Source organism: Phaenicophaeus curvirostris, chromosome 5 (assembly GCF_032191515.1).
Source record: "Phaenicophaeus curvirostris isolate KB17595 chromosome 5, BPBGC_Pcur_1.0, whole genome shotgun sequence".
Lineage (NCBI taxonomy): Eukaryota > Metazoa > Chordata > Aves > Cuculiformes > Cuculidae > Phaenicophaeus > Phaenicophaeus curvirostris.
Genome location: NC_091396.1, coordinates 37,803,155 through 37,830,424, shown reverse-complemented (window position 1 = coordinate 37,830,424; position 27,270 = coordinate 37,803,155). Strand labels below are relative to the sequence as shown.

The window sequence follows — 27,270 nt, the reverse complement described above, 5'->3', positions numbered from 1 at the left end:
AACCTGCAGTTAGAAACAAATTGCATTTGTATTTCTGTCTGTGCTTAATATCTCTTCTGTCTCTTATATCAGGCTTTGAGTTGATGCTGTCTACTTCAGGCACTTGATTTTTCTGTGACCTGAGGTGTCCACATTTCCAGTCTGAGCAGTAGAAGGAATTTGAAGCCCCAAGGGCATGAATTTGAGCATTGCAGCGTTTCACAAAATAGTAATGTCATTAGTTCAGTAAGCAGTATCAGAACAGAAATTGCTTTTATGTGATTTGGCAATACGGCACAAACTGTAGTTTTGTGACTGTTCCACATTAGATAGTGCCAGCTAGGTCTGTCTGTTGTGTTACGTCCCCTTTACACATCTTGGCATACCAGCATCCCTGCATGCTCCAACTTACCAAGGTAATACTGAGCTGTGAATGGTTCTTGTCCCCAGACCAGGGGATCTGTTGCATGGGTGTGTCACTTGAGAAAGCTTTGTGAAGGTAAGAGAATTCATTGATTTGTGAGGTTTCTGAGGATGAAGTTGGGACCTGTAATTCTAGTTTTAATGCTTTGATGGAATCTCAAATATAGCATTTAACATCTTAAAATAAAAGCAAAACCTGTGTTCCCAATATGATATTTTAACTCATAGCCTTTTTCTGACAGAAGATTAATATGCCAGCCCTTGAAGGAGGAAGAAATCAAAATGCCTGTACCTTGATTAAGGAATCTACCAGATGTGAGCTGTGTATAGGGCGCCTTCAGATCCTCAGAAGAATTACGTAAAGAATTACGTAGCCTAGTTTCAGGTTCTGTTTAGTTGCTAAACAGTGTTCAAGAAGCAGGCAGCTAAAATATTCTAGACTCTGGTGGCTTTTAATTTTTTTTCCTTTAAAAATCAGGCATGTTAACCTCCTAAAAAGAAAACCTCAAGGATAACCCCTGTCAGTTAAGGAATGTCTTGATTATTTTTCTCCATAAAAGAAAGTGTGTGTGTATAATGTGTGTGCATACACATACATATTGGACTTAGTGATGTCACGTAAAATAAACCTGCTTTTTTTGTGGTGGTTATTCTTGTGAAAAAGATAGTAATTATTTGGAGTGGGAGAATGAGCATTTATGATGTGCTTTGTAGACTCTTTTGTCATGGTTCCGGATGTCTGTGGGATCAATCCTACTCCTAGTTACATGCGTGTAAATCTTATAATTGGTTCTTCATATAGAAATGGCTACTTATGCATAACAGTGTGCAGGGCTGGGCTGAGGTCTTGATCTTCTTGTCCTTAGAGTGCAATAGCAATGCTTCTGCATTGCTCTTAGGGGGACGATAAGAACATGTTTGCAACTTCGCTTCTTCTTCTCCACCACTGGTTTATTAGGGAGCTCACTCGGTTTCTGGATTTTTTTTTCTCCGATGTTTGTCCCCTGTGGAAGCAGTGTGTAGTCAAGATGCTGAAATAGTTCGTCATTAGGTGTTTGTTTCAAACAGTAACAGCTGATGTCTTCAAATTATTTATCTGAAATCTTGGAGTAACTTTAAACATCGACTCCATTTTGTGCATCAGAGTAGTTGTGTTATTAATTCAAAAGCTAACTGTATGGTTTGGGATTTGTTTTCTGTATTCTATTTAGTAACTGTGGAAAGCACAGGAGTGGATTGTCCTTGCTGATGACCCAGGCATGACTTTGAGTGCTGGGTGAGTTTAATTTATAGCCCCCTCTCAGAGGAGTGATAGGGCTGAGGAATGCAGCTCTCCAACACCCGTAGCACTGACCTGGCACTTGAGGTCCCACAACTGCTCACAAGACGCTGAGCTCTCCTTTAGATCCGTGAGCTGGGTGTGGTGAACCTTCATTTGCTGCTGAAGTAAATGACCTAGAGTGAGCTGTTTAAGGTCACCTTATACTTCAGTGGTGAAATTGTGATAATAATGCATCTTTGTTTCCAATTTTATAGATGGTCAGTGTATCTGACTTTATTTTTATCTTTTAAGCAAGTCAATAAAAGACTTGAAATCAACTCAGTGTGCATTTTGAAGACTCATGGTATTTGAATTTGTGGATATATGCCAGGGAGAATCTTGTCCAGTTGGTAAAACAAACTTCACCTTTCCAGTTTATAATAAATCAGTTACTTATGTTTCCAGAGTAAAATTGGCAATGATGTATATGGACTGTTAGACTTTCTGCCTCTTTCTTTTTGCATCTATTGTGTCTTACACTGTAGTCTTACGTAGTTTGTGCATGTACCCTGTCTCTGAACCAGAAGAAAATGAAATTTTACAGGTGGAGCAATAAAGCTACCTGTGTGAAGGTGTAGTGTCTGAGTGTTTCATAGGGACCTGATCTAGCAGCCAGAGGTACACAAGTGCATTTAGTCACTTCCTGCTGGTGACAATGCAGTAAAGCCAGGGTTACAGGCTGCCCAGGGAGGTGGTTGAGTCACCTTCCCTGGAGGTGTTTAAGGGATGGGTGGATGAGGTGCTGAGGGGCATGGTTTAGTGTTCAATAGGAATGATTGGACTCAATGATCCGGTGGGTCTCTTCCAACCTGGTGATTCTATGATTCTATATGTTGCCTCCGCTATGTGGATTTATTTAATGTACTGACAGCATTGGCTTGTCTGAACTTCGAGACATGAACAGCTTTGACATGAGTGCTTGTATTCATTTTTGCTTTATCATTTCAACATCCTCCCTCCTGTTTCCAAAAGGGTGGTAGAGATGAAAATTTATGTCTATTATGGCTTTGAAAGGGAACCTTGTTCTTCTGAAAGGGGGGTAAATACATAATTTTGCTGGCAGTAAGAGAAATACGCTTTTTATTTTGTTCAATGAGCTACCCTGAGGCGGGGAATGGAGAATAGTAGAGATCAGAAGTGGAACCTGAACTATAATATAGTGTATTGTAATAAGAGTTTTCTGGATAAACTCTTCTGAAAATGAGAAGGAGATATTATAGGACTTTCGGAAAATGCAGCAGCCTCCCTATGAACACATCTGAGACAGAAGGAAGCGAGGCTTCAGTACCACTGAAACACGAGAAGTGCAGTGAGTAGCCTTCTTAACACTGGGGTGTAGAAGCTGTTTATTTGATTAATGAACCAGTAGCACTGGTTCGACTGTCCTCCTCAGATAAGGATTATTCTCATGACCTTGTCTCAGCTGTGTGTTACTCTTGTCTAATTTTGCTCTTTAAATTTTCTACCTTTATAATTCTGTCTATTCTTTCATCATTTATCATCTTGTCATCCTTAGTATGTGCCTTTAATCATCTAGCAGCTGTCTTTCAAACATCACTTATCAGTCCCCTGGGACTCAGTAGGTCTGTGTTTCTCTGTCATACCTTACCTTAAATATTAACTTATGAATCTTTGGACAAAAAAAAATTGACTAGAGTTGATTTCCTCTACTGACAGGTTCATTCTCCCCTTTTCTCATTTTCTTGTTTCCTTATCTGAACAATCAGACTTTTCCAGCTTACCTTGAAAACAAGGTATCTTTTGGGGAGAATAAGAGGTGACACTTATGGCTTCCGCTTCCCTGTAATTTCCAGCCTTCTTCCCTTTCACAAAGTTTCTTCTCTTGTTCTTGTGAGACTTGCATACTTCAAATGAAACAGTGAAGTTTTTGATGATAAAGGATAAAAGGTAAGTATTCTATTAAATGCCACTGTGGTTCATTCTGGGTCCCAGATATGTTGTCACACTCTGTGACAGGAGGATGTGAAATACTTCATGCACATTGAGTAAATAATAGCTATTAGGAGTCAATGCTTTTTAAATTAGCAGAGCTGGATAACTCGTTCCAGAAAATCATAGAATCATAGAATCACCAGGTTGGAAAAGACCCATCAGATTGAGTCCAACCATTCCTATCAAATACTAAACCATGCCCCTCAGCACCTCATCCACTCATCCCTTAAACACTTCCAGGGAAGGTGACTCAACCACCTCCCTGGGCAGCCTGTTCCAGTGCCCAATGACCCTTTCCGTGAAAATTTTTGTTCCTAATGTTCAGCCTAAATCTCCCCTGGTGGAGCTTGAGGCCATTCCCTCTCGTCCTGTCCCCTGTCATTTGGGAGAAGAGGCCAGCACCCTTCTCTCTACAACCTCCTTTCAGGTAGTTATAGAGAGCAATGGGGTCTCCTCTCAGCCTCCTCTTCTCCAGGCTAAACAATCCCAGCACTCTCAGCCATTCCTTGTAAAGCCTGTTTTCCAGCCCCTTCACCAGCTTCATTGCCCTTCTCTGGACTTGCTCCAGAGCCTCAACATCCTTCTTGTGGTGAGGGACCCAGAACTGAACACAGTATTCAAGGTGCGGTCTCACCAGTGCCGAGTACAGAGGGAGAATAACCTCCCTGGCCCTGCTGGTCACGCCGTTTCTGATACAAGCCAAGATGCCATTGTCCTTCTTGGCCACCTGGGCACACTGCTGGCTCATGTTCGGTCGGCTGTCAACCAAAACCCCAGGTCTTTCTCCTCCAGGCAGGTTTCTAGACAGACTTCTCCCAGTCTGTAGCACTGCATAGGGTTGTTGTGCCCCAAGGGCAGGACCCGGCATTTGGCCTTGTTAAACCTCATGCCATTGGTCTCAGCCCAGCAGTCCAGCCTGTTCAGATCCCTTTGCAGAGCCTCCCTACCCTCCATGAGATCCATGCTTCCACCCAGCTTAGTATTGTCTGCAAACTTGCTAAGGGTGAATCCTAAGTGAAAAGCTAGAAAAGGTGTGGCTAGAATAAGAAGTTGAATTTGGGAATGCAAATTGGAGGGAGGGCCCTGGAATTATGTTAGATAGGTAACTAAATGGTTGCTCCTTACGCCATAGGGGAGCAAAAAAAGCCAAAGTGGTGCCAGTGCTGAAAGGAGGAAATAGGAATGAACGGTTGCTAAAATTAAGAAAGGCAAACTTAGGGTGGTAGGTGGTTATTTGCTCCAGAGTAAGGTACTCACAAGTCTAATATATGTATTTTAATATTTTGCTGAGTATTCTGTGTGTAATAAAGCTGGAAATTGGAACAGTATTAATCTGTTGGTTTTCTTTTATTCTTTCATTGAAAGGAGCAGTTGATTTCAGTGTAGGATTACCTGTAAAACAACATACAGGACATTGAAGGCCTGCCTTCTCTTCTGATTGGTATTTTATCTTGTTCCAGAAAGTCTAAATACACAGACTAAATACTAGTAATATCTCTACCATATATCTGAATTTTCTATTGTGCTTCTTAAAATTAAACCTTTACAAGTAATATTACTATACAAAATTTGTAAATTAATTAGACATTTAGTGAACCTGTATCTTTGCATATTCGTAATGTGCAGGTACTTTTGTTTGATGTTTAATATTAGTTTGAAAAGTAAAACTTAAATCAAATATGAATTATCTGAACTTTGGGTATCTGTAAAAAATCTGCTCTTTATAGAGTATGAAGCTGAATAAAACTAATGGTTTGTTTGCATAGCTTCATTGTGTTACCAGTACACAAGTGGTCTGAGCTCTGTTATGTTTTGGATGGGTAATATAAATCGTGGTAGGTGATTTATTGTTTGCTTTGCTCTGTTGACAGAATACTTTTTTTTTTTTTTTTTTTTTGTCTGTGGACTCAAAGAACGGCTGAGGCAAAAAGTATTTCTTTGAAGGCTTTTGGAAGGTTTGTTAACAGTAGATCCTTGTTTAATTCCAGATGGAAATCTTTCAGTTCTCTTTGGGTTTCCTTCAAAATTGTTCTTTCCTATAGTAAGCAAATAGTCTCTCAAGTATATGAACGATGGTAGAATTATCAAGCTGAGTAAGCAACTGAAAATAATGAGTTGCAAAGAATTCAAAGTATGCATCTGGCTATTAGGGCTATACCCACACTTTTCTGATACCATCCAAATTTGAAAAAACATCTCTTGCTTTTTTTCTTTTGCTTTGCAGATGGTCACACAAAAGATAGCTCTTTGAAGAAAAAATGAAACGTCACTAGGCATAGTAGCCTAAAGCACAGAATGCACTTAACTCCTCAATCTCAAAATATCTCTCTGGTGTGGATTTAAAAGCAGCTGTCACAATGATATATCTTTTACCAGATTGGTATCCTTGTAAAACGAAATGAAAGCCTTTTAAGAAGTTGAGAATGATAGCTGTATCATGCTGTGTGCCTACCCTCATGGCTCTTGCATTATAGATGCTGACTTCTACAGAGTTGCCTGGATGTTCTTGTGATACTTCCTATATGAAATTTTCCTGGAGAAACACAAGGTTCGCCAATAGTAATAGTTTCTGAAGCCTTTAAGATGTATACTTTAACAATGAAGCACTTTGTTTCTTTCTTCAGGCAAATGAAATAAGGGAGTAATGTTTCAGTGGTTTGACTTTTTTGACCAAAAGAAATAATCCTAAGCTTCCCTTCTCCCTGCACCACCCTAATTCCCCCCTCTCCCTCCCCCCACCCCGCATGTTGGAAGGTTAACTTTGAAAGTTCAATCAACACCTGGTTTTCTTCTTTACAATCTTTCTGACATATAAACAGGAATAATAAAGATATTTAAGTACTGCAACACTGATAGTATCCTACTTTTTAAAAAACTTTCTGTGCTGGTGAATCTTGATGAAAACATCTGAACTTGCAGAAAGCTAGGTTCAGCTACCATAGAGCTGAATGCCTAGAAGAAAGCCTATGTATATATGTGCTTGTACCCATTCTGTCATCACACCCTTTTAAGGGTAATGTTTGGTGGGTCTCCTTTTTTTGGAACTTCTTTGCCTATCATGTGTTGTGATTCATTGGTGGCCTCACTGTACTTGTTATGCTGGATATAGTCTGTTAGTTTATATTTTGGCCCAGCATCACTCCTCGGATGCGTACGTATGCACTGCACATAAACACTCTTTAAAAAAACACATTTTAATCTTTTCGTATCTGCCAAGACTTGAATTCAGACCTTTGAGTTTCTGTGTTGGTTTTTTTTTGTTTAGTTTTTTTTTTTTTTTCTGTGGCTTGGATATTGCTTGTGAAACTGCAGTGAGGAATGAGGTTTCTACTTTGAGGTATTGATCAGATAGAAGAATTGTGTAAGCCAGGTAGTCTTTACTTTAGTTAGAGTAGGGATGAAAATGTTATTTGCAAAGGGATGTGTGTGACTTGGAATGGGTCTGCCTAAGTATCTGTGTGGAGTATGGCTGATACTTTGTTTAGTTGTATTTCTTTGCTTTTGTCTATACTGTGTTTAACATGTTGTATTAATGATAAGGTCTACGATAAAGTACATGGCTGAATCATTCCTACATTCTGGGAGAACTACTGGAAGAACTGTTCAATATGAAGAATTACCTGTGAAGCTTTAAGTACCTGTCCTGAAGATCTCTCCCAGGGATTTCTCCAGTTGTTAAACATAATGAGCACAGGACATAATTAACTTTAAAAATACTTACATATACCATAGGATCCTGGCACTCTGTTGAAGGTATGACAGTTATGGGTATTCTTCCTCTCGGAGGAAGAAATTTCTCCTTTCTTGTGATTTTGTCCTGATCCTGTTCCAGGCTTTTCTTCATATGAAAATCAATAGGACTTCCCTTCTTTTCCTTTTCTTCTCTCCTCCTTCTCAACTTGACTGTTTCTCATCCTGCTGTCATGTATTTGGATTGTTTTTCTTTTATCACCTGTTCCCTCCCTTCACTAAATTTCACTTGGGTAAGGGTGATTGAAAAGACTGTAGTTGCAGCAGGGTGCTTACTCAGGTTACAGCACAGCTAGTGTGAAAGTCAAATATTAAAAGGAGAAGACTTGAAAGAAAGAAAAATATCTTAATCTACCAGCAAAAAAGTACAAAAACTTGATGTTTAATGAAGCATAGAATGCCATGCACATTGCATTGAAGAGTACTAATCACAAAAGAATATTAATGACAGTAATCTGAATAAGATTTTAACAATACTGAGACAAATTTATAATTTATGAAAATTGGTTTAAAAATACTTCCCTTAGGTTTCATTGTACATTGTCACAGCTCTCTGCCCTTCCCACTGTACCATAACAGGGCTCAAAAAATGTGAGTGAAGCCATTTTTCTTTCCTTTCAGAAATGAATAGAGGAGAGGATTGTGTTTCTGGTGAAGACAGCTCTAGAGCTGTGTATGAGGCAATGCTAGATGTGAATTGTTCTTATTGCAGTAGTGAAAAGGCATCAGAGCAGTAAATAATTCTACTTTGTATCAGCCAGGACAGCTAGAGGACAGTAAACATTTGGATTTGATCTTGAATCTCATTTACGAAGTTTATTTAACAAAGCTACCTGCTTTTATGGTAGTGGAACAGGAACTGGTAGCAATTACAAGGTGAGTAGTTTCCATTTATGCCTTCATCAGGTGTCTGTACCTTGGGTTTACTGAGTGGCAAATGCCTTGAAGCAGTTAACATATTTGCAAAAGCTGAAAGGAATAATACATGCATTTGAATACTCCGTAAACATTTGTACTTTATTTTAGGCAAGCTCACGGGTGTCAGAATAAACCTATAAGGCACCAGATGTGCTGGTACACTGAAAGCATGTCTCCTCAGTGTGAACACAGTTACTTGAGCTGGCATCTTGACTACTGGGAACAAAGATCCTGAGAAGGGTGAGCCTTACCAACAGAAGGCAGACAAAACCTGACAGTGTTTGAAGTGCCTAGTTCTTTCTCTCTGTATTTCAAACACAGCTAGCAGCATCTTTGCAGTGCAAGGGAGGGGAGAATTAGCCAGTCTTCCTGTGAGAGGTTCAGAGTCCACGCAGACTGGGTTTGTAAGCGTTGTATGAAAAAATCCTATAATTTTCTGGTAGACTAATGATAGAGGTAGGGACCAGGCCTGAAGTGTGCTCTTATCTGGTTGGTGTGTTGACAAACATAAAAATGAAAAACAAATCACATGGACTTGAAAGGGAGATGAAATTAATCTTTCATCATAACTGAGGACAGCAGAAGTAGCCAGAATCACCTGTTGATTTCAAGTAAGCTCTGCAGTGTCGATTTACAAGCCCCCACAGAGGTAGAACTACATAAGTTTGTTTTTGAAACTCTGGTAGCTTGAAGAGGTTGTGGGTACTTGTTTCACATGGGACATTTTTTCTCCCTTTCACCTATACTACCCCTTCCATTCATATTTTGAAATTATACCTCCAGCTTCAGTCATATGTGATTGCAGTGCTGTAGGTTCCCCCTTGCTTCCTCTCCTTAAATAAAGATAAGAAAAGTAAGGTAATTGCAGTTCTTATTGGAAGGCTGTTGTTGAGTAACAGCAGTCAGGGTGTTTTAATAAAACTGTAAAACTGTCCTAGATTGCTCTCTTATCAAAACTTTTCTTTTCCAACCAAAATGGATTTATGGTTCTTGTTTTATGAAGTATTAAAAAATGCAGTCTACTAATATATTTGAGTTGGAAGAAATGGGCTCAAAGATCTGATTAGTTTAAGCTTTTTTTTTTTTTAACTAAAGTTATGTAAGAAGTGGTAGTTGGTCACTTCTTTGGGGTGCACACCCAAAAAGTCAATAAAGTAGACTTATATGGATTGGAGTAGGTAGATCCAAACCCTTGTTCCTAATTCCATTCTACACCGTCTGTGTAGAGATGCTCCCTCTCACCTAATAATGTTACCCTAGTTCCCCATAAAGTGGGGAATTTGCTACGTGATGTAATCTCCTATTTCAGCTAAGATCATTATCTCTTATTTTATATTTATTCAAGTTGTGGAATGAAATTTGGGGATTTGAATTGCTCAGGGCATTCCTCAGAAGTGTGCCCAAACAATAAGCGCGGGACAAGAGTTACAGCTCTTATATATAATAACAGGAGCAGAAAGTTGTTGAACAGACTGTAGTATTGTGGTGAAAAAGACAGTTACTTCCTTTGTGACTGGATTACTATAATAATGTTAAAAGATAAAGAATGTTGGTACTGATTTAGCCTGAAGGCAGACTATTTTCTTAAACTGCATAATACAAAGAAATACTGCAGTAACTTGCATACGCTAGAAAGGGTTATGACTATATTGATTAATTGTGTGATTTTTTTTTCCTTTTTTTTTTTTCTTTCTGAGGTGGAGGTTCTTGTTCTGCTCACAGAAGATTTCTGATGTCCGCTTATGTGTGTGACAGTGAGACTGCCAGGAAGTGGATCTCTAAGAATGCAATCTCTTAAAGCAACCAAATGTTTCATTTTTTTTTAATCTACAAGTTGGTGGGCATTAATGCTGTTTAGGCATTTGAGCTCACAATTGTTTAAGTTTTCAAAGAAAAGTATTGATATACTGAAGCTTGCACAATGCTGGGGCTGGTTACTTAATGCAGATTATTTCTATGAGCTATTTTAGATTTTAGACTTTGTTGGGTACTGCAGGTACTTTGCATTGGAAACAAGGGATCCTCTTTTCTGCATTATTTTCCATATCAGAGTTGCAGAATAACTAAAAAAAGTCTTTTTGCCTACTGTTTTCCATTAGTGGCCACAGCAATGTTCCTATATATTTCCAGTTTGGCAAAACAAGTTTTTGAAGGTAATCGAAGAAAGGCCATTTTGAAATAGAGCAGGAGGAGAAAGGGAGTCTCCTACAGATATCGTCACTATGACCCAGTGCGAACAGCTTGGAAGTCTCATCTTTGCATACAGTTTTTCTGTATTTCCCCCACCCCCCACTCCTTCTTGGTTTAATACCATGGGTATACTAGAGACAAACCGTATAACCCCTCTGTCATCATATGGGGAAATGCTGTCTTAGAAGCAAACTGAGAAATGCATTAAGATTGACCTTTCCTGTTTGGTTGTTGGTTGTTTTTTTTATATTGGAGCACTTTGTTTGTATTGTTAAGCAGCTCGGTGGCCTAAAATGTTACTGTTTGTCAATGAAGTTCATAATATCTTTTGATTTTTTTGGCTTAAAGAAAGAGTTGTGCTCTCTGCTCATAAATGATCTTTTTTGGTTTGTGAGATTGTGCTAGAAAGTGGTGACTGACACCTTGTATTTTCATGCAGTTTAAGGATGTTTTTCAGTTAATTTCCTTTGCTGTTCTTCAAGGTAACTAATTCACATTTTCAGTTTCTTGTGAATTACTGAAGGAAAGTTACATGGAATTAATATTACATGGCTGTTTCTCTTTTGGCAGTGCTTAGTAAGCATGTGTCATCATCCCAGAAAGTCTGTTCAGTGTAAGTCTAATTTTGGAAAAGAAGTAAATCTGTTTCTGTCTGGAACTTGCTACAAGGCAGAAACTTTTGTAACTGATGAAATGCACGTAATTTCTGTTTGAAGAACTTAATAACCACAAGGAAAAATATAATATGAATTAGAATCTTATGTTTTCATTTGATTTCAGTTGTCACTGGAGAGTGACTGGATTAATTTAATGCTTCACCTAACCTGTCTTTATGCATGTGCTTTAACTATGTCTCTGTTCTCGTCTTTTTAGATGCTTTGATGGCTCTCGTTGTGGATTTTTAGTTAAGTTAAAATGACAGCTTCAGTATAAATGACAGTCTTCAAAGCCACTTTCAAACAGACATTCAAGAGTTTTGTTTGAATCCTTGTAGATTGCATTAGTCTCCTTTTAGATTGCACTAATAAAGGAGTCTGTCGTATAATGCTTGTCAGCATCACCGTTTATCGCCTAGTGAACTATCTATTGCTTGATGTGAAAATGCTGAGCTATACTAGCATGGATGCATGTGATCTATGAGTCTGTTGCATACCTTTATCCTGTGCGTAAGTGGCTGCAATTACCTTATGTGTCACAAGTATGGGCATGAACCCAGTGTGCAATACCGAATACTGATGCAATACAGTAATGTTTGGTGAAGTGATGTAATTAAGTGTGATGCAAACAGGATGTGTATCTGTCAAACATAAGAGCTGTATGTCTTTAATGAGGACAAATAAATAGTTGTCTTTGGGAAGGCCAGATATCTAGCATTTTGATCTATCAAACGCTAGATGACAATTACCAAATTCTAATAGAAAGCTCTTAATTTTTTTGTGTTTTAAGTGTAGCTTTAGAAGACAGAGATCTGTATTTCTTTTAATGGCATTCGAACTAATTTTATGTTAACACATGGACCATAGTTTCTGGTTTTAAAATGCCAGAATTCTAGTTTTATTATTGCTTTCTTAAGATGCTTGTGCACTTCACATAGGCAGACAACTTCAGTGGTGTTTGAGTTTGAACTGTTACGTAAAAGGAACTCGGCTTGAGTGGTATAAATTACATTAGTAGTAAGTAAGAAAAAAGGATATTAAAACAAGCCAAGGAATAGCTTGTTCCCCCTTTTCATCTCCTGGGGGAAAGAAATACCTCTGGAAGGAGTTTACCATGGGATGGCATTAAAAACAGCTTGGAGAAATACCATTTGTAAACATGTGCTGGAGCTGTTCCCAGATGGGACTGGACCTCTTGAAATGCTTTCCAAACCCATTTTCTGAGTTTCAGTACAAATTGAACTTCATTCAGAACAAAACCACCCCCTGTGTAGTCCTGTCCCCAGAAATAAGTTGATTTTTGTTTTTTTGTTGTTTTCCTACCTGTCAGTAATTCTTAACTGGTAGTTTGCCTGGCAGTAATGCTAGCTTATTTGCTCCTTGTTGCTGTTTTCTCTTTCAAATCTCAAGATGTTGCTTCTTTTTGAAAAGAATCGTTTTATTTTATCCACAAATGGATATAACAGTGCTTGTTTTCAGTGGGCGTTTATGCTCTTCCTTTATATATCCACTGGCCATAAGTGCGGAAAACCTGTGGGAAATGAGACCTTTGAAATTCACCAAGGGTTGTTACAAAATATGACCTCAAAATTTCTCATAACTCTTCAGGAAGAAGTTGCAGTCTCTTATTTTAAATATTGCTAGCATTTTGAGAGGTGGAATTAATTGAAGTATTAAGGTTTGTACACAGTGTCTTATTGATACTTACCTGTGCTAGTAATCTGGGAAACTGTTTTAACTCCTTCTGAATAACTGCATAAATTGCTCAAAAAACTGATTTGAAATGTTAATTTCACTATTTATCGTGCTGTTTATCATAACAATGATAGACAGTTTTTGGTTTGGTTTGTTTTTTTTTGCTTTTCCTTTGTGTTCAGACATAGTTATATGTTCAAGGACTTGTTTCTTTTCTAATTTCTTCAAATTTATGGGCTAGAATCTCCCAGACACTCAGAGGACTGCCTGTTGCCGAACCGTATCAAGAGGGAACCATACTGAGCCATGGAGCAATACTATTTTGTGCATAATTCTCCTTTCTGGCCTGCTTCATTTTGTCTTCACTTAAATGGGATTATGCCCTCAGGATGTTGATAAATATTGATAAGGATCAGTCACAGTCTGAGCAGTTACTTCAATTATGCATGTCAGTTTTATTGACACTGGTATGATGTGTTGGGCTCTAATTATTTTATGATTGGTAAAGCAGTTATTCATTTCATGCTCTTGACTTATAGTGGAAGACCTGGCATGCATCTGTGTGTCCTTTGCCTGCTATCTAATTTGGATTTCTTGCCTGTGTCACTAAGCCAGTTTTTCACTGTGCTTTTTATAAACTAGAGTTGCTCATGTCATTTTTCTTTCCCACTAAATCTTAGCGCAGAGTTAGTCAGAAGGACTAAGTATGTTCTTGCGATGCTGGTGAGTGTTTCAAAGAACGTCATTAGTCATTTCACCTCAGTGTGAGGCTTACCTACAGGAGGGATGGTGACTAAGGGAGACAGTGTAGCCTTTCTAGGTCAAACCCGAATCAGGCTGCTGCTGTCATTCTGCAGAAGTTTTGCAGCCCACCCTATGAAGATCTGTTTGCAGTTCTGAAGTCCTTGCTGCCCTTGCTAACCACAAATAATCACGACGTTTTCAGTTCAGTGGTATAACTTTCAGATACATGCTGTTTTCCCTCCTGCTGCTGAGCTGCTGTGCTGGACAGTCACTTGCATAATTGCCTTTTCTTTGAAAAAGAAAAATAGCTTAGGCTAGCTACTGCTGCTGAATTCAATATGCTACTGTGTGCAAGCAATGGTTAGGTGATTTTGTTTGCTTCTTGGCTCCCATGGGTTGGCTGTCCTTCACTGATAGCTTTCACAATAGTCTCTCTTGTGCTGTGCAATCTGTTACTTAAAACCTTCTGAAAGTAAGTAAAAATCAATTTTTTACTTGATTCTTTTTTTTGTTTTTTCTTCCCTGTCACAATGAGACTTGGAATTCCTGCAGCAGAAAAACCTGGAGTCAGTACGGGCTTTGGGTCTTGCTTGCTGCTTCATACTTTTACTCAAAATGTTGTTGATGTACATCATCCTTTGGCAAATAATTGCTGATGGCTTTAAACTACTCTTTTATTTCTCATGTCTGTTAAACCTGCCCAGGTGTCCAGTGGGGTGGCAGCTCCTTGTGGCCTGGGCACCAGCAGCTGTGAGGGCTTCTTCTTGGGGCATTGGACATCTCCTTTGGAATGAGAATAAGCTGAGGCTAGGTCCAGAGATCAGCCTTCCAGCAGGTGGGGGACAGAATCAGGCCCCTTGAGGGGAATAGCAGTCAGGCAGGGCAGGGCTGGTGTGAGGTCCTGGGCTGTGGGCAGGGAGGGGTCAGCCCCAGGAAGCTTGGCAGGGCCAGTATAGTCTGTCAGGGTCCTGGCAAAACCTATACAAAATTGTAGATGTAAAATTAAAATAACCAATAGAATGGTTTGAATTGCCTATTTAAATATGAGGGCTTTTAATTGAAAAAAGTAAGAGGTTGCAGAAGCCCTGGTGGCAGTCAGATGTGCAGAAAACTGCAGTAAGGATATATTCTAACACAGAAAGATCATTAACATACTGTCAGTCTTTTTTGACAACATAAACGATAGCTTTTAAAAATTTGACTAGCTAGGTTTTTGAAATGCTTATTTTAATTACATTCTATAACAATAAAATTACTTTCTATAGCAATAGAAAGTGCTGTATAATTTTAATATTTCTCTTTATATATCTCTGCTGATACTTAAAATGTACAATCTTCTTTTTTTGGTCAGATTTAATGTTATGGAAATAACAGCTTGGCATCGTTAGTTTGCCGATATCTTCTTGCCATATTGTAGTCTACATTTTAAATCTTGGCTGAGAAAAGGGAATTACTTTCAATATTCCCTTCTTTGTCAATGTCTTTTCTTTCTCCTTTATGCTAATTAAGAATTACCATGTGAAGAACTTTGTTCATGTGATTGGTGTGCTAAAGATCATATGCTTTACAGCAACAACAAAATTCCTTAAGAGTTTTTTCTGTACGTTACAAGGTATTGGTGAGGTGACTTGATTTTTGCTGTTGGTTGTACATGAAGTTAGTAGTGCAATGTATTTATCTTATCATGGGTGCTATGTAAAGCAAATTGTTTTGTGAGAGTGTTTTCTCTGACGTACCACAAATGCCTATTCCATTTGGGAGAAATTTGTTTCCTTAGTTACTTTATTTAATGTAGAAAGCAGATACAAAGTGGCGTAGTTTTAATATTGCTTTTCGTAGCTCTGAAACTGGAATAATTTCAGATTTATTGGGAAGATTGCAGTGGGAACGTGCCAAAGTCATTTCTCTAAACCCAGCAGCTCTCTGGTTATCAGGCAGTAATCAGTTCATGAACATGCTGGTGTATTGAACTTGGTATGTTATAAGTGACCTCTAGCTGTTACATTGGTAGGTTTGTAGCTCTGTCAGACAGCTGACAATGCCATTAATAGAACCCAATTTAAAAGGCACATGTTGATTACTGCCAAAGTAGAAAATCAAGGATGGTACTCAGGTGGTGGTTATAGTGTTTTTTGGTTTTGCATTTTTCATATCAAATAAGCCTACAGTTTACTAAGGAACTGGTTACATGCATCTTGCAGTGGTACCGAACTCTTAAATCTCCAGCTCAAGTTACATGTGTTTCCTCAGATGAGTAAAGGCATACATTTGTGGTTAATTGCCCTAACGTTTTTCTGGATTGTTAACATTTCAGCGCGTGGATGCATGTCTGTTCTTGCATTCTGTATGAGAACTGTGAGAAAGATCTTGCTTCTGCAGTATTGGACAGTATCTAGGGCATTAAATAAAGACCAGCCATTCCCTGGAATGCTAGTGAAATTTAATATATTTGAGGATAAATAAAATAATATGAAGTGAGGTTTTTCTGATGGTATGTTTGGAGATAATTTTCCATTTCATGGATTTCAATTAGCTTCCATTGATGTTTTGAAGTACCAGGTTTTCTTCGCTGGGATAAAAATTAGATACACCTGAGAACAGTGTTATAAAAGAAACCGGATAGGAAGGAGGAAGTATTATGTTAGAAAACAATGAGCCGTGTGCAAAGGAGGATACATTGATGACAGAAGATGGGGGAGGATGCACGTGTGCATCGTAAGTAAATTTATCTCTGTTGAGCTGATTGATAATGACATTCTGTGCATTTTAGGGGTAGACACAAATATTTTATTTACAGGGGGAGGCAGCAAATATGTAGAGGTTAAGGTAGCATAACTCCATTGATGTTATCACAATGTGTAAAGAGAAAGACTGTTTAAGAAAATAACTAACGAGTTTTTCTAAATGAAAGCTCTCTACTGTTTTGAGGTTTGATGTCACACTGAACAATGCTGAAAATACTCCTTTCAATTTCACTATCTGTTAACAAAGTATACTTGGCCTTAGTTTAATTTTATGTCACAAGAAACAAATAATATCATATTTTGCTGCTATGGAAGTAAACTTTAAAGCCAGAAACCTGAATGTTTAGAAATTACACACGTTTACAGAACATAACTGGGAAATTAAATCCTTATTGGCAAGACAGTGTTTTCTTCTTCCTAAATAAATTGTTCAAGCGTTGGCAGCATCCACTGCCATTTCAGTCTTAACACTGAAGTGTTTAAAAAGGGGAAAGGCAGGAGCATGACTATCATGCTTTATCTTCTGTATACAAAATGAAGCCAGATTATTATTTTTTTTTTGAGCAAAACACACTGAAGGAATTAATTCATCATAAACAAAACATCTGTCTCCCCAGCAATTTTTTTGCTAGAATCAGAATGAGTCATGGGCTTGGGAACTGTGCTGATCTCAGCACAATGAAATCACCAGAAGACTGAAGGATTTTCAATGTGCTTTCCAAAAATAAAAATTATATTGTGAGCTCAGTAAAAATTATCTCCTTTCTACACTTGCATACGATCCTCTACTTTTGAGCCCTTATAATACTACAAACTCCCTTCCAGGAGAGCGGTTTCCTTTTCTTCACCATTAAACAGATTAAATGGACTGGGACAAAAATTTCTATACTAGTAAAAGTAAGAATCTGAACGCGGTGAGGAGGAATGAAAAATATGGCAAGAGTGGTGAAGAACAGCATGGTGTTGTCAGTTCAATTTTGACATAAATTTATATGTGGGTGAATTCCATAATTGAGGGGAAAAAAGTAGTGCAGAAATGTTTCAAAGAATATAAGACTTTAAACACAAACTACTTGAAAAGCAGTATTATGGTACCAGTATACAGAAAATTATTTTTGAAAATGAAGCTGTTCTCTTCAGCATTTGCTTTATCCTGAGGTTTTCTTTATGAAATATTAATTTATTTATCTAGTTGAGTTACGTTTCATTTAAAAGAAGAAATTGAGGTGATTCTTTCAGTACCTAAGTCCATTCCTTGTAACTTTTGAAGATGTAGTAAGTTTTGAAATACTGTCTAGTGAAGATATTGTATAACTGTATTTTCCAGATTTAGTTCTGTACACATTCGGGTTAGCTTTAATTACCCTGCACTTGCACTTTCTTTTTAGATACTTTATTAAATCTCTGCGTTTGATTTATATGGAAACTGATCCAGTTTCATTCGTTTAAAAGAATTTAATTTATTTTATACCTCAGCTCCTGGATCACATGTGCCTCCTGAGATCTTTTATTACCACAGTGGTCAGTGGCCCTGTATCTGGGTCTTTTGCATATATTCCCACATTCAGATTCATTATCTGGCAATCTCATTAAGCAGTGGGAACCTCTACTCCAGCTATTAGTCATAGGCCCACCCATGGTCTCATTTCCTCTTCAGGATCTCATTTTCTGTGGGAGTTTTAATTTTCAAAGTTCCATTTATTTACATTAATATGTCTTGGAAACAGCTGCACAGAAATTGAGAGATGAAACTTATCATAAGACTCTTTAAAGCATGAACATATTTCGTACGTACTTGCCAAGACCATTAGGGTACAACAGTATTATCACTGCGCTGCTTCCCATGTCTTTTAGCCTCATCCCTTTGTCTAGCCAGCCCCTGGCATAGCAGTAGTCCAGGTTGATAAAGCACAAGCCTGGAGTTCACCTCATCCTAACCATTCTTCATAATATGACCCTTGTGGAGCCCCTGAAGTGCTTCTGAGTGGAGCATCCATGTTTCTGCAGCAGCAGAATCAGGCAAATCAGCTCCTGAAGCAATGGCTTGGTTTTATTTAGAGATTGCCAGTTTAAAAAAGAAATAAAGGTTCTCTTAGGCTCTGAAAGTCAAGGTTTGGTATCTTATAAGTTCATTTCAGTGTTGGAGAGGAAGTGCCTTTTATCCAGGTATCTTTTCAGACATATGAAACCTAGTCAGGGATGGTGCTGCCTTCTTCCACAGCCCCATTTCATATCCATTGCCAGAGATGAATGAAGTATCTCTTCTTCCTGGCTGGGATGGAATCTTTTACAACTGCTGTGTTTTGCTTATGTTCTTAGGAGGAGGCTTCTTTTCTTGGTTCTGAGTGTGTGTGATTGTACTTGGATGAGAGCATTGTACCTCTTCGTATTATCTCAGCCAGAGGGTCAGATAGAAAGAGAAGAAAAATATTACTTTCATATTCTTGTACTTGGATGGGATGAATGCAAGGAAGTGGGGACACTTCTTCTCCGTGCTCGGAAGAGACATTTTGGGATAGAGTCAATTTGAAGACAATAGCCTTGAAACAGTGAGCTTCCTTTTTTCGGCAAGAATCCACTAAGCATGGGTAACTCTCAGTGAAGTTCTCTGCTTTGCATCTACTGTTGCCTGGAAATAACAGATCACTGTTTTTGAAACAAAATAGTGTAATAACTGTACACAGACTTACTCCCTGAACTGCCACCATCATTAGATGCGTCACCACTTGTTCACAGAGTAAACTCTGATGATAAATGCCAGAATTGCAACATACTGTGTCTGTCTCTGACAGGAGTAGAGTCCCCCAAGTGTTTTGTAGAAAGCCATCTCATTTTAAAATGCAAGTAAGAAGCACAGACCAAAAGCATATTATGCTAACTCCATGCATATCCTTGACCAAATATGCAGAGCTGCAACATCTTCATCTCCACAAAATAAATTTTAAAGATCTAGCATTCTTAACTGGTTTTTATGCCATCCTTTTTCATTACTAAGACTGAGTCTCTCTGCCCAACAAGGTGTGCAGGCAAACATTAGCTTCTAAAGAACCTAAGTCACCAGTGAGGTGCTGGTAGGGGGTGCAGAAGATCACAGCTGAGAAATGGTGTGAAGGCAACAGGGTAAGTGATGTGAAAGACAGAATACCTACCCTATATTCACCCCAGTTTTTCATGTACGAAGTTATAGTAGGCTCGTGTGTTTTGTCAGTGGAAGCTATTTTCAGATGTATGAGGACAAGAAGGTGAGTAGGAAGTGCCAAGATGGTAAATCATGCTTGACCAATCTGCTTTCTGTGATGAAACTACTCCCTCAATGCATGAGGGGAAGAGATCTGAAGGCTGGACAAAATAAGGACATATATACTCCCAGTGAAATTTATTTATTCCTCTTCTGATGTCATCATAGCACTTTGAAAAGTAGGGCTTTACCATCCTACTCCCCTAGCTTTTTTTTGTTTTTTTCTCCATAGCTCATACTCAGATGTTTTTCTTCTTCTGGTAGATTGCGGGTTCTCTCTACCCTCCTGCTAGGAGATGGTTATGTGACATGGGCTGAGAAAACAAGTTTTACCTTTTCACCTGGAATGTAGAGAACTTGTTTTTTTTGATGGCAAAATGCTTCATAACTGTGCCACCTACCAAGAGCTACTTAATCTAGGGCTACTCACACTTGGACTTGTTGTACTTGCCTAATTTGTTACTGCTATTTCAATGAACGTTCCCTATATCTCCCTCCTTTTCTTCACCGGAGGAAGCTAGGATTGTTCTCTTCTCCAAGTTTCTTGACTGTACCCATACTGTTTTGACAAACAAATGTTTGTTTTACCTATATCTTTTCTTCATTGTAATTTTGTACAGGGTAACTGCTGATTACTATCTAAATTGCAAGTCTGTTAAGACAGGTGTAGTAAGCTTTTTCTTTATTATGCACTTCATGTTGCCGAAGTGCTATTTTAAATGTGTATCAACCAGGCACAGAAATGAGCTTTAATATCGTTTCCTTGAAGTTTTTGATTACGTTGTTTTTCTATAAATTCTTCTGTAACTATATGTATTGTAAGTTACTTTAAATAAGCAAACATCCTTAGGTGGCAGATGTTGTAAATATGTATTGTGAATTTAAGCCACCTGTGTAAGTTCTCAGGCTTCTTTGCCAAATCTTGTTATTTACTGTGAAATGAGCATGTTTGAAGTAAGCACTTTGTAGTGATTTAGTCTAGTGAATGGGTGAGTATCAGGTTCTAAAGCTGGGTTTAATTATGTACTGACTATGTGAAATGAAAAGTTAAGTGAAAGCTAAAGCGAGGTTTGATCTGGATCATCCATATTATTAAATTACCCTTTTTCTTTTAACGAAGTTGATTTTGTAGGTGGGTGAATTTCAGGACTTGCCAGTCTAAAGATAATGCTATCAATACATTTATGAATTTTTTGTCTTGTTGTTTTATGTCTGCAGAATATATGAAAGGAAAAGCCTGTAGTAAAGAGATCACTTGGTCTACCATAAGATATACTTGTAAAGTTTTCTGGATGTAGGTTGTAATAAGCTGTTAATTACTGACTGGACCTAATTGCTTTCAACTGCTTATGATGACTGAAAGGCAAGATAGTTTAATAATTTTGTGGTGGCGGGGTGAGCAGAGGTTATGTGTCCTGTTGAGTTAAGAAAGAAAGAGATCAAAGCTGTGGAGGGGAGTCTATAGGTTCATTTTAACAGGAAACATCATATCATTGTTTGTGAGATATCACTTTAGGATTCAAGAATAGTCAAGTTTAAGAACATCATTTTCAGGCTTGCTTCTAAAGGCATCTGCTGAGGTAAGGTTTTAAGAATGAATTAAAAAAGTAAGCTGTAGATTATTGCCAAAAGTAGCACATATTCCCAGCAATTTCACTGTGTTGATACTAATGATGTGCAGCTGCAAATTTAAGTATAGGATTAGTGTTCTGATGAATCAGCAAAAACCTGGGAGATGAAGGATACTGACCACTGTATTTGGTGGCATCCTACAGTTAAACCACCATTCTATGATTCTATGTATATATCTACATAGATTCCTTTTCTAGGCACACAGAGGTGTGTGGCTGGCAGTTGTTTTCTCTTGCAGATGTCTTTGTTAAGGATAATCTGTTTCTTCTTATTGCACGAGCAGAAAGTATTTGTGAGATAAATCCCAACATTTTATGGGATATATGCTGCTTCTTGCAGTTGGATCCCATTTTATCTAAGGGTGTTGCCATGTGAAATACTTTTCATATTTTTTTTAGATGATTTCGGTCATTAAACACTATGAAGGTTGGAGATGTCATTTTGTCTGTAATATCGGTGTTTGCAACTCAACAATAAATGTGGGACATATTAATCCACTGCAGAGGATTTGTTGCTGTGGACATCAATTATTATACTTCTGAATTTGATAGGGAGAAGAATGAAATTCTTAGTTCATTTGAAAATATATATTTATAAATTGGATGTATTTTTGGTGCTATAATTGTCTTTGTGTAGCCTGTGAAGATATATTGAGAGATGATATTTCAGGGCCCACTGTTTAGAGAAAATTATTCGCAGCAAAGCTTCAAGTGCATTAAGATTGGAAAGATATCTAATACATTGATTGAGATAGTATTTTCTGGGATCAGTCTAATGAAAGATGTACATTGTATTGTTTTGTTTTTCTTAAACAGTTCTCACATTTTGATTCATTAAATGGTTACATGCCTAAGGGTTATAAATGGAAGTTCTGTGTGCGAGAAGCATAAAATCATTCTTAAATTTATGAATGGAATGTTGCAGAGTTTTTATGTTGTGTTGTCCTATCCTGTCCCCTTTCCTTGGATAGGATGTTTCTTAGTTGGCACTTGAGTGCCACTGTTTGGTCCATCTTCTCAAGCTTCCATGTTGTGTTATCTCAGTTACGCCTGAAAAACATATCTAATTATTTTAAGTGAAAACATTGATAAAGGTATTCCACTATCTCTCTCTTCTGGGAAAAAGACATAATGGAAAGAACTAGAGAAGGATGTTTTTTTGTTTGGTTTGGCTGTATAGTTTCCTCTCTTTCATCCCTCACTGTGCTGTTATACTGTTTATCTCCGAATTTGGTGTAGGGTTGTATAAGGTTACTATGTGTTTTACAGGTATTTTATTCTAAAATGTATTGGTGTGTCCAGATTCATGAAAGCTTTTTTTAAGGATGAAAGTTTTCACATCTTTAAGAAGGCACTACTTGGTCCATGAAAGAAGTGGTATCTTTTTTTTTTTTATCTCACTCTCAATAGGCTATCACTTGTCAAAAATGATTTCTGCCCACCACCTCAATGTTTAATGGAAATTTCTTTTTGCTTGTTGTTTCTTCCCCCCCCCAAATTCTGTTCAGGAGTGCAGAGCTAAGCAATCAAACATAGGGAATAAAAGCTATAGATAGCATTTTTAATAATTCCTGAGGTAACATCCCTTGAACAGAACACTGGAGCAGACCAGTTTTTCGTAATTCCTTCAGTCTGCAGGACTCTTTAGAGTTTTGAAAGCTTTACTGGGGTCACCCATTTTTGAAATGGGTGGTGCTTACTGATGGAGGATTCCTGGGAAGAAGCATGCAGCATGTCAGAAACGCCTTCAGCTTGTGTTATTTGCTACAAAGAAAACTTTATTTAGTTAACTGCTAGGAAATACCAGCACACTGCCAGCAGATGATTTACTACTTCTACACAGTTCTTATTTTTCCTCAATTAAAATGTTGGTATAATACTTTACATAGATGTCCCTGCCCTTACAGAGATTCCAGTATCACCAGAACGTGATATATTCCATTCTTGAAAGAACTATGCATTTTGCTAGTAGGTGATTTTGCTCATGCATTTGGAGTGATCAAAAAAAAACTTACAGCAGAGAAAGTTGATTCATCTTGGGTGGATAAAACAGAATGCTTTAATGCTTTAGTGTTATGTCTTATCCCATTGTATTACTCTGATTTTGGACTCTCTCTGGCATAAAATGAATATAAGAAACATTAAAAATAGAGTTTACATACTTTTTTTTTCCCCCCTATTTTCAGCTCTTGGTGTTGCAGGTTGCAGTTCAGAAAACAGAATATCTTCAGCCTGAGAGTCTCAATTTTGTTCCCTGTTCCATTTAATAGGTGACTGCAATGTGCAGAAATTTGCAGTTTGTGCCAATATCAGTTACTGGAGGAGGAATGGAAATGGAACTGTGAGGATTTGGAAAACATGATTTAAGATGTTACTGAGGTATACTAGTTGAGTAAGCCACTGTCAAGAGTACTACATGCAAGCTGTTAGCTGAAACAATTTTTTAGGGTTTTTTTTTGTTTTTTATTCCTTTAGAACACCTTCAACTAATACCGTAGTAGTATCCTTTCTCTGGCAACTTGTGCACTGAGTTATGAATCCATGTAGCATCTATTTTTTCAGTAATCAGTACTTAGTACTTGAAGGGTTTTCCTTACCGAACGTCTGTGATTGTTCATGCTAATAATGCAAAATTGGGTTCCTGTGAGATGTCTTGGCAGAGTAACTGCCGTGACTTAGTGTGTTCTAGTTATGTAGGATATACTGCAGTAATAGTGTTGCATAATATTTTTGTATATTCCTATACGTAGCAGGTTCCAATTTAGTGCAGAAATCGTGCTGCATGCTAACAGAGCCCAATTTCCAACTGTCTTTTTGCTATGACTCTGTTTATATACAAATAATGGAGTCAGTACATGAAGAAATTTGCTCCGATCTTTGTTCTTATCAAGGAGAGCCCCATATGAAATCCTCTGTTTTTACTACTCTTTATTCAGTTTGGTTCTTTGTTACAAGTTTTGATATTGAAAAATTATATCTAGATTGGCTCTGTGCCATGTCTTCAGTCAGCCAATGTAATATTTGCTGAAAGCTCCTGACATTTCAAGTTGTCTTTAAATCATAGTTTCACAAACCTTGCAAACTAATATTGTTGGTGTCTAAGGCAACCCTAATCTTACCCCTGCTCTTCCTTCCCATGTGCTGACACACAGCTGTATATTGAACTGAGTCAGGGAGATAATCTGAGTAAAAACAAAACTAATCACTATTTTTCTTACCTTTAAGCTGATTAAACTTGGATTAATTCTCTTCTCTAGTTCACTCCACTAGCATATAAGTATGTGTACTGTCATAAGGAAGAAAAGTGCACAGGGGAATCAATTGTTTCTACCAGTACAAATGCACGAGATGGGCTTTAATTAGATGTGAAACAATGCAAAGAAACTGCATGCTCCAAACTGCAGTCCTTCAGTCTAAGTCTCCTTTCCCTGTGGAATGTGGACTGTTCCTTCTCAGCAAGATTTCTTAGTTTTTTTGTAATGATATTTCTTTGCCAAAATATTGGACAAAGTCGAATAAACAGAGAGAGAGAGGGAGAACTCAAAACAAACCAGTTGATTTGTTTCTGTAATAAAGTATTAGGCCACATGAATAAGTTGGAACTGGCAGATATATCTCAACATCAATGGTGCCTTTGATTCTGTCTCATGTGAGGTTAGTCATGAGTTAACTAAGGAAGTTGTTTACGTGGAAGTAGTGTAAGATGCAGGAAGACAGAACTGATTGTGGAGGTGTGTTCAAGGGACCTGATATCTTCCTAGTTCTGCTTGGAGCAGTGAAGGGAGGCTGTGTTAGGTCTCAAACAATTTTAACTGACTAAAGTGATGACATATAGAATGTACATCCTGACTTTTGGTGGGTATTGATCTAGAGACCTGCAAGTGTTGAAAGACAGGATTAGAATTCAAAAATAATTATACAGTATTGTAGAAATAGCCTGAAAGTAGTAAGTACAAAAATCCCCTGTCTACTGGGAATAATTAGTTACTCAGATGTCAGGGTGGTAGAGCTTGAACTAAAGCTCTTGTCAGCAGAGACCAGTTGGAAAAGATCTACATATAGCAGTAGCTGTATAGGAGGAGTAAGCACTGTAAGGTCTATAAAGCATTGTGGATTCGTACAATATCTTGAGTTGGAGGGAACCCATAAGGACTGCGGTGCCATAAATAAGGCTGTAAGTCTGTATTTGAGGATTACATTTCAAAGAAGATCTAGGCCAATGGGAAAGAGTCTAGAGAGATGAGGTGTCCTGGAACAAGAAATCTGTGAGGAATGACGAAAGAAACTGTGATAGTTCAGTCTGCAAATAGAAGTCCAAGCATAGATGTAATAGCTGATCTTAACATCTAAAAATATCTAAAAGATTGTAAGAATTAAGCTGATCTCTTAAAACTATGATGTTCAATGTTGCCATGCAGTAGTAGTAGTTTTTACTGCTATGAGTCTCCCAGGGTCCTGAAATAATGAACAACTTTTCACAAATGCACATGTGATCTCTCTGGGGCTTTGCTTTAACTTCTGGCAGTTCCTAAGTTTCTCTGTTAATCTCTGAGATTCAAAATGTCCCTGTTTCAATTCTTAATTACCTTTTAGTAAATAGTTTTGCTGGTTTTATGGTGCTACTTAATGTGGCATTGCCCATTGTTGCTTTCAAATTCATATGTTCTCTAACAGTAGCAACTTTCAGATTTAGGGACACTTCTAATGAGAACCTGTATTAATGGGTCCCCTGCTGTTGCTCTTCATTCAGAGAGGCCCTGACAGGGCTATACCACCTAGTACTAAGATTCCTTTCCATGCTTGTTTAAAACATTCTACTAACTGTCTGCAGCCATTTACACACAGAATTTCAGTACAGAAAAGATATATCATGTCTTACAGTTAGATTTTTCCAGCTTGGTGTACTGTGAGCAAAGTTTAGCTGAGACCCACCGTACTGTTTACTAGGACATGAGCTGCTAGGTCTGGAATAGCTATTTTCTTGTCAAAACAAGAAAAAATTGTTTTACCTGGAGTAGACAGTAATCCATCAGTACGTCTCTTTGGTGACTGCTTGTACCATTTCCTGCTTAATTTTCTGTACCTCATGGGGTAGGTTTGGGGACATAGAGTCTCAAAAGATGCAAGTGGGTTTGCTTTGGCTACTATCTGGCTTGGGGAAGTAAGGATATTGGTTACCGGGATCCTCTATGTGTGCCTTTCTCAGAAGGAATCTACCTTTACTAGAGCAGAGTGGAACAGCTGCTCTGTCTTCTGCATGAAAGTGGGACTAGTTCTGTTTACCCACTTGTGGGATTTCCGTGATGTCCCTGATAATCTGTCGTTGTAAGTAGATTTTCAGGGGTTTTGAGAGTGGATGGAGGGAAGTAAACAAAGCTTCTAGGTGAACTTTGTTCATTTTTTGGAAGGATTTTGTATGATCTGCCAGATTGAGGCGTTGGATGATGTAAACTCAAAAACACCTTTTTTGTTGTGCATCTCTTTTTTATCTTTTCTTTATAAATACATTCAGAGCTTTTGATGCATGTGCTCTCTTCAGATCCATAGGTCCGTACAACTTGCCTAGAACTTGCATTGCCTTCTTTTGGGATGAAAGGTTGTAGGAATTACTCAAGGCCTCAGGCTGCTTGCCTCAGGTGGAGAAAACATGTCAAATATCAATATTTAGACACTTATTGCTTTTATTTGACTTTAACTGTGCACTTTGGCCCTCTTTTTTTTTCTTTTTTCCCTTGACTGAAACCTTCGCGTGTTTTTAGGCCACAGAGTATGGTTCTCATTCCTTTTGCCTGTTCTTGGTGTCTAGAGAATCGTAGATCATCCAAACCAGAGTGCTTTAAGGGGTCACTAAACAGTGCTGGAACACCATTAAATCCCAGTAACCAAACCATATCTTGGCTAAAAACAAGGTTAAGGTGATTTGTATTTTTCTGTCTCCCTTTTTCCACTTACTTGCATGGTCCAGTAAAACATCTGGATGTAAAGATAAATCAGCCGCTTCCTGGCTCACTGCCTGGGAACAGTCTGA

General features: G+C 38.0%; 1 protein-coding gene across 3 annotated transcripts in view; it reads left to right on the top strand.

Annotated features, from left to right (window-relative positions):
• Nucleotides 1-27,270, top strand: part of STXBP6 (syntaxin binding protein 6) — a 106,713-nt gene that overhangs the window by 6,826 nt on the left and 72,617 nt on the right. The window contains exon 1 of one of the 3 annotated variants that reach the window (XM_069858355.1): nt 14,085-14,101. The exons of 1 other annotated variant lie outside the window; for it this stretch is intronic. The gene's annotated coding sequence lies outside the window, so the exon portion shown is untranslated. Of the gene's footprint in view, nt 1-14,084; nt 14,102-19,882; nt 20,151-27,270 lie in introns of those variants that run through there. One more of the 3 variants, XM_069858353.1, reaches the window with a different exon arrangement.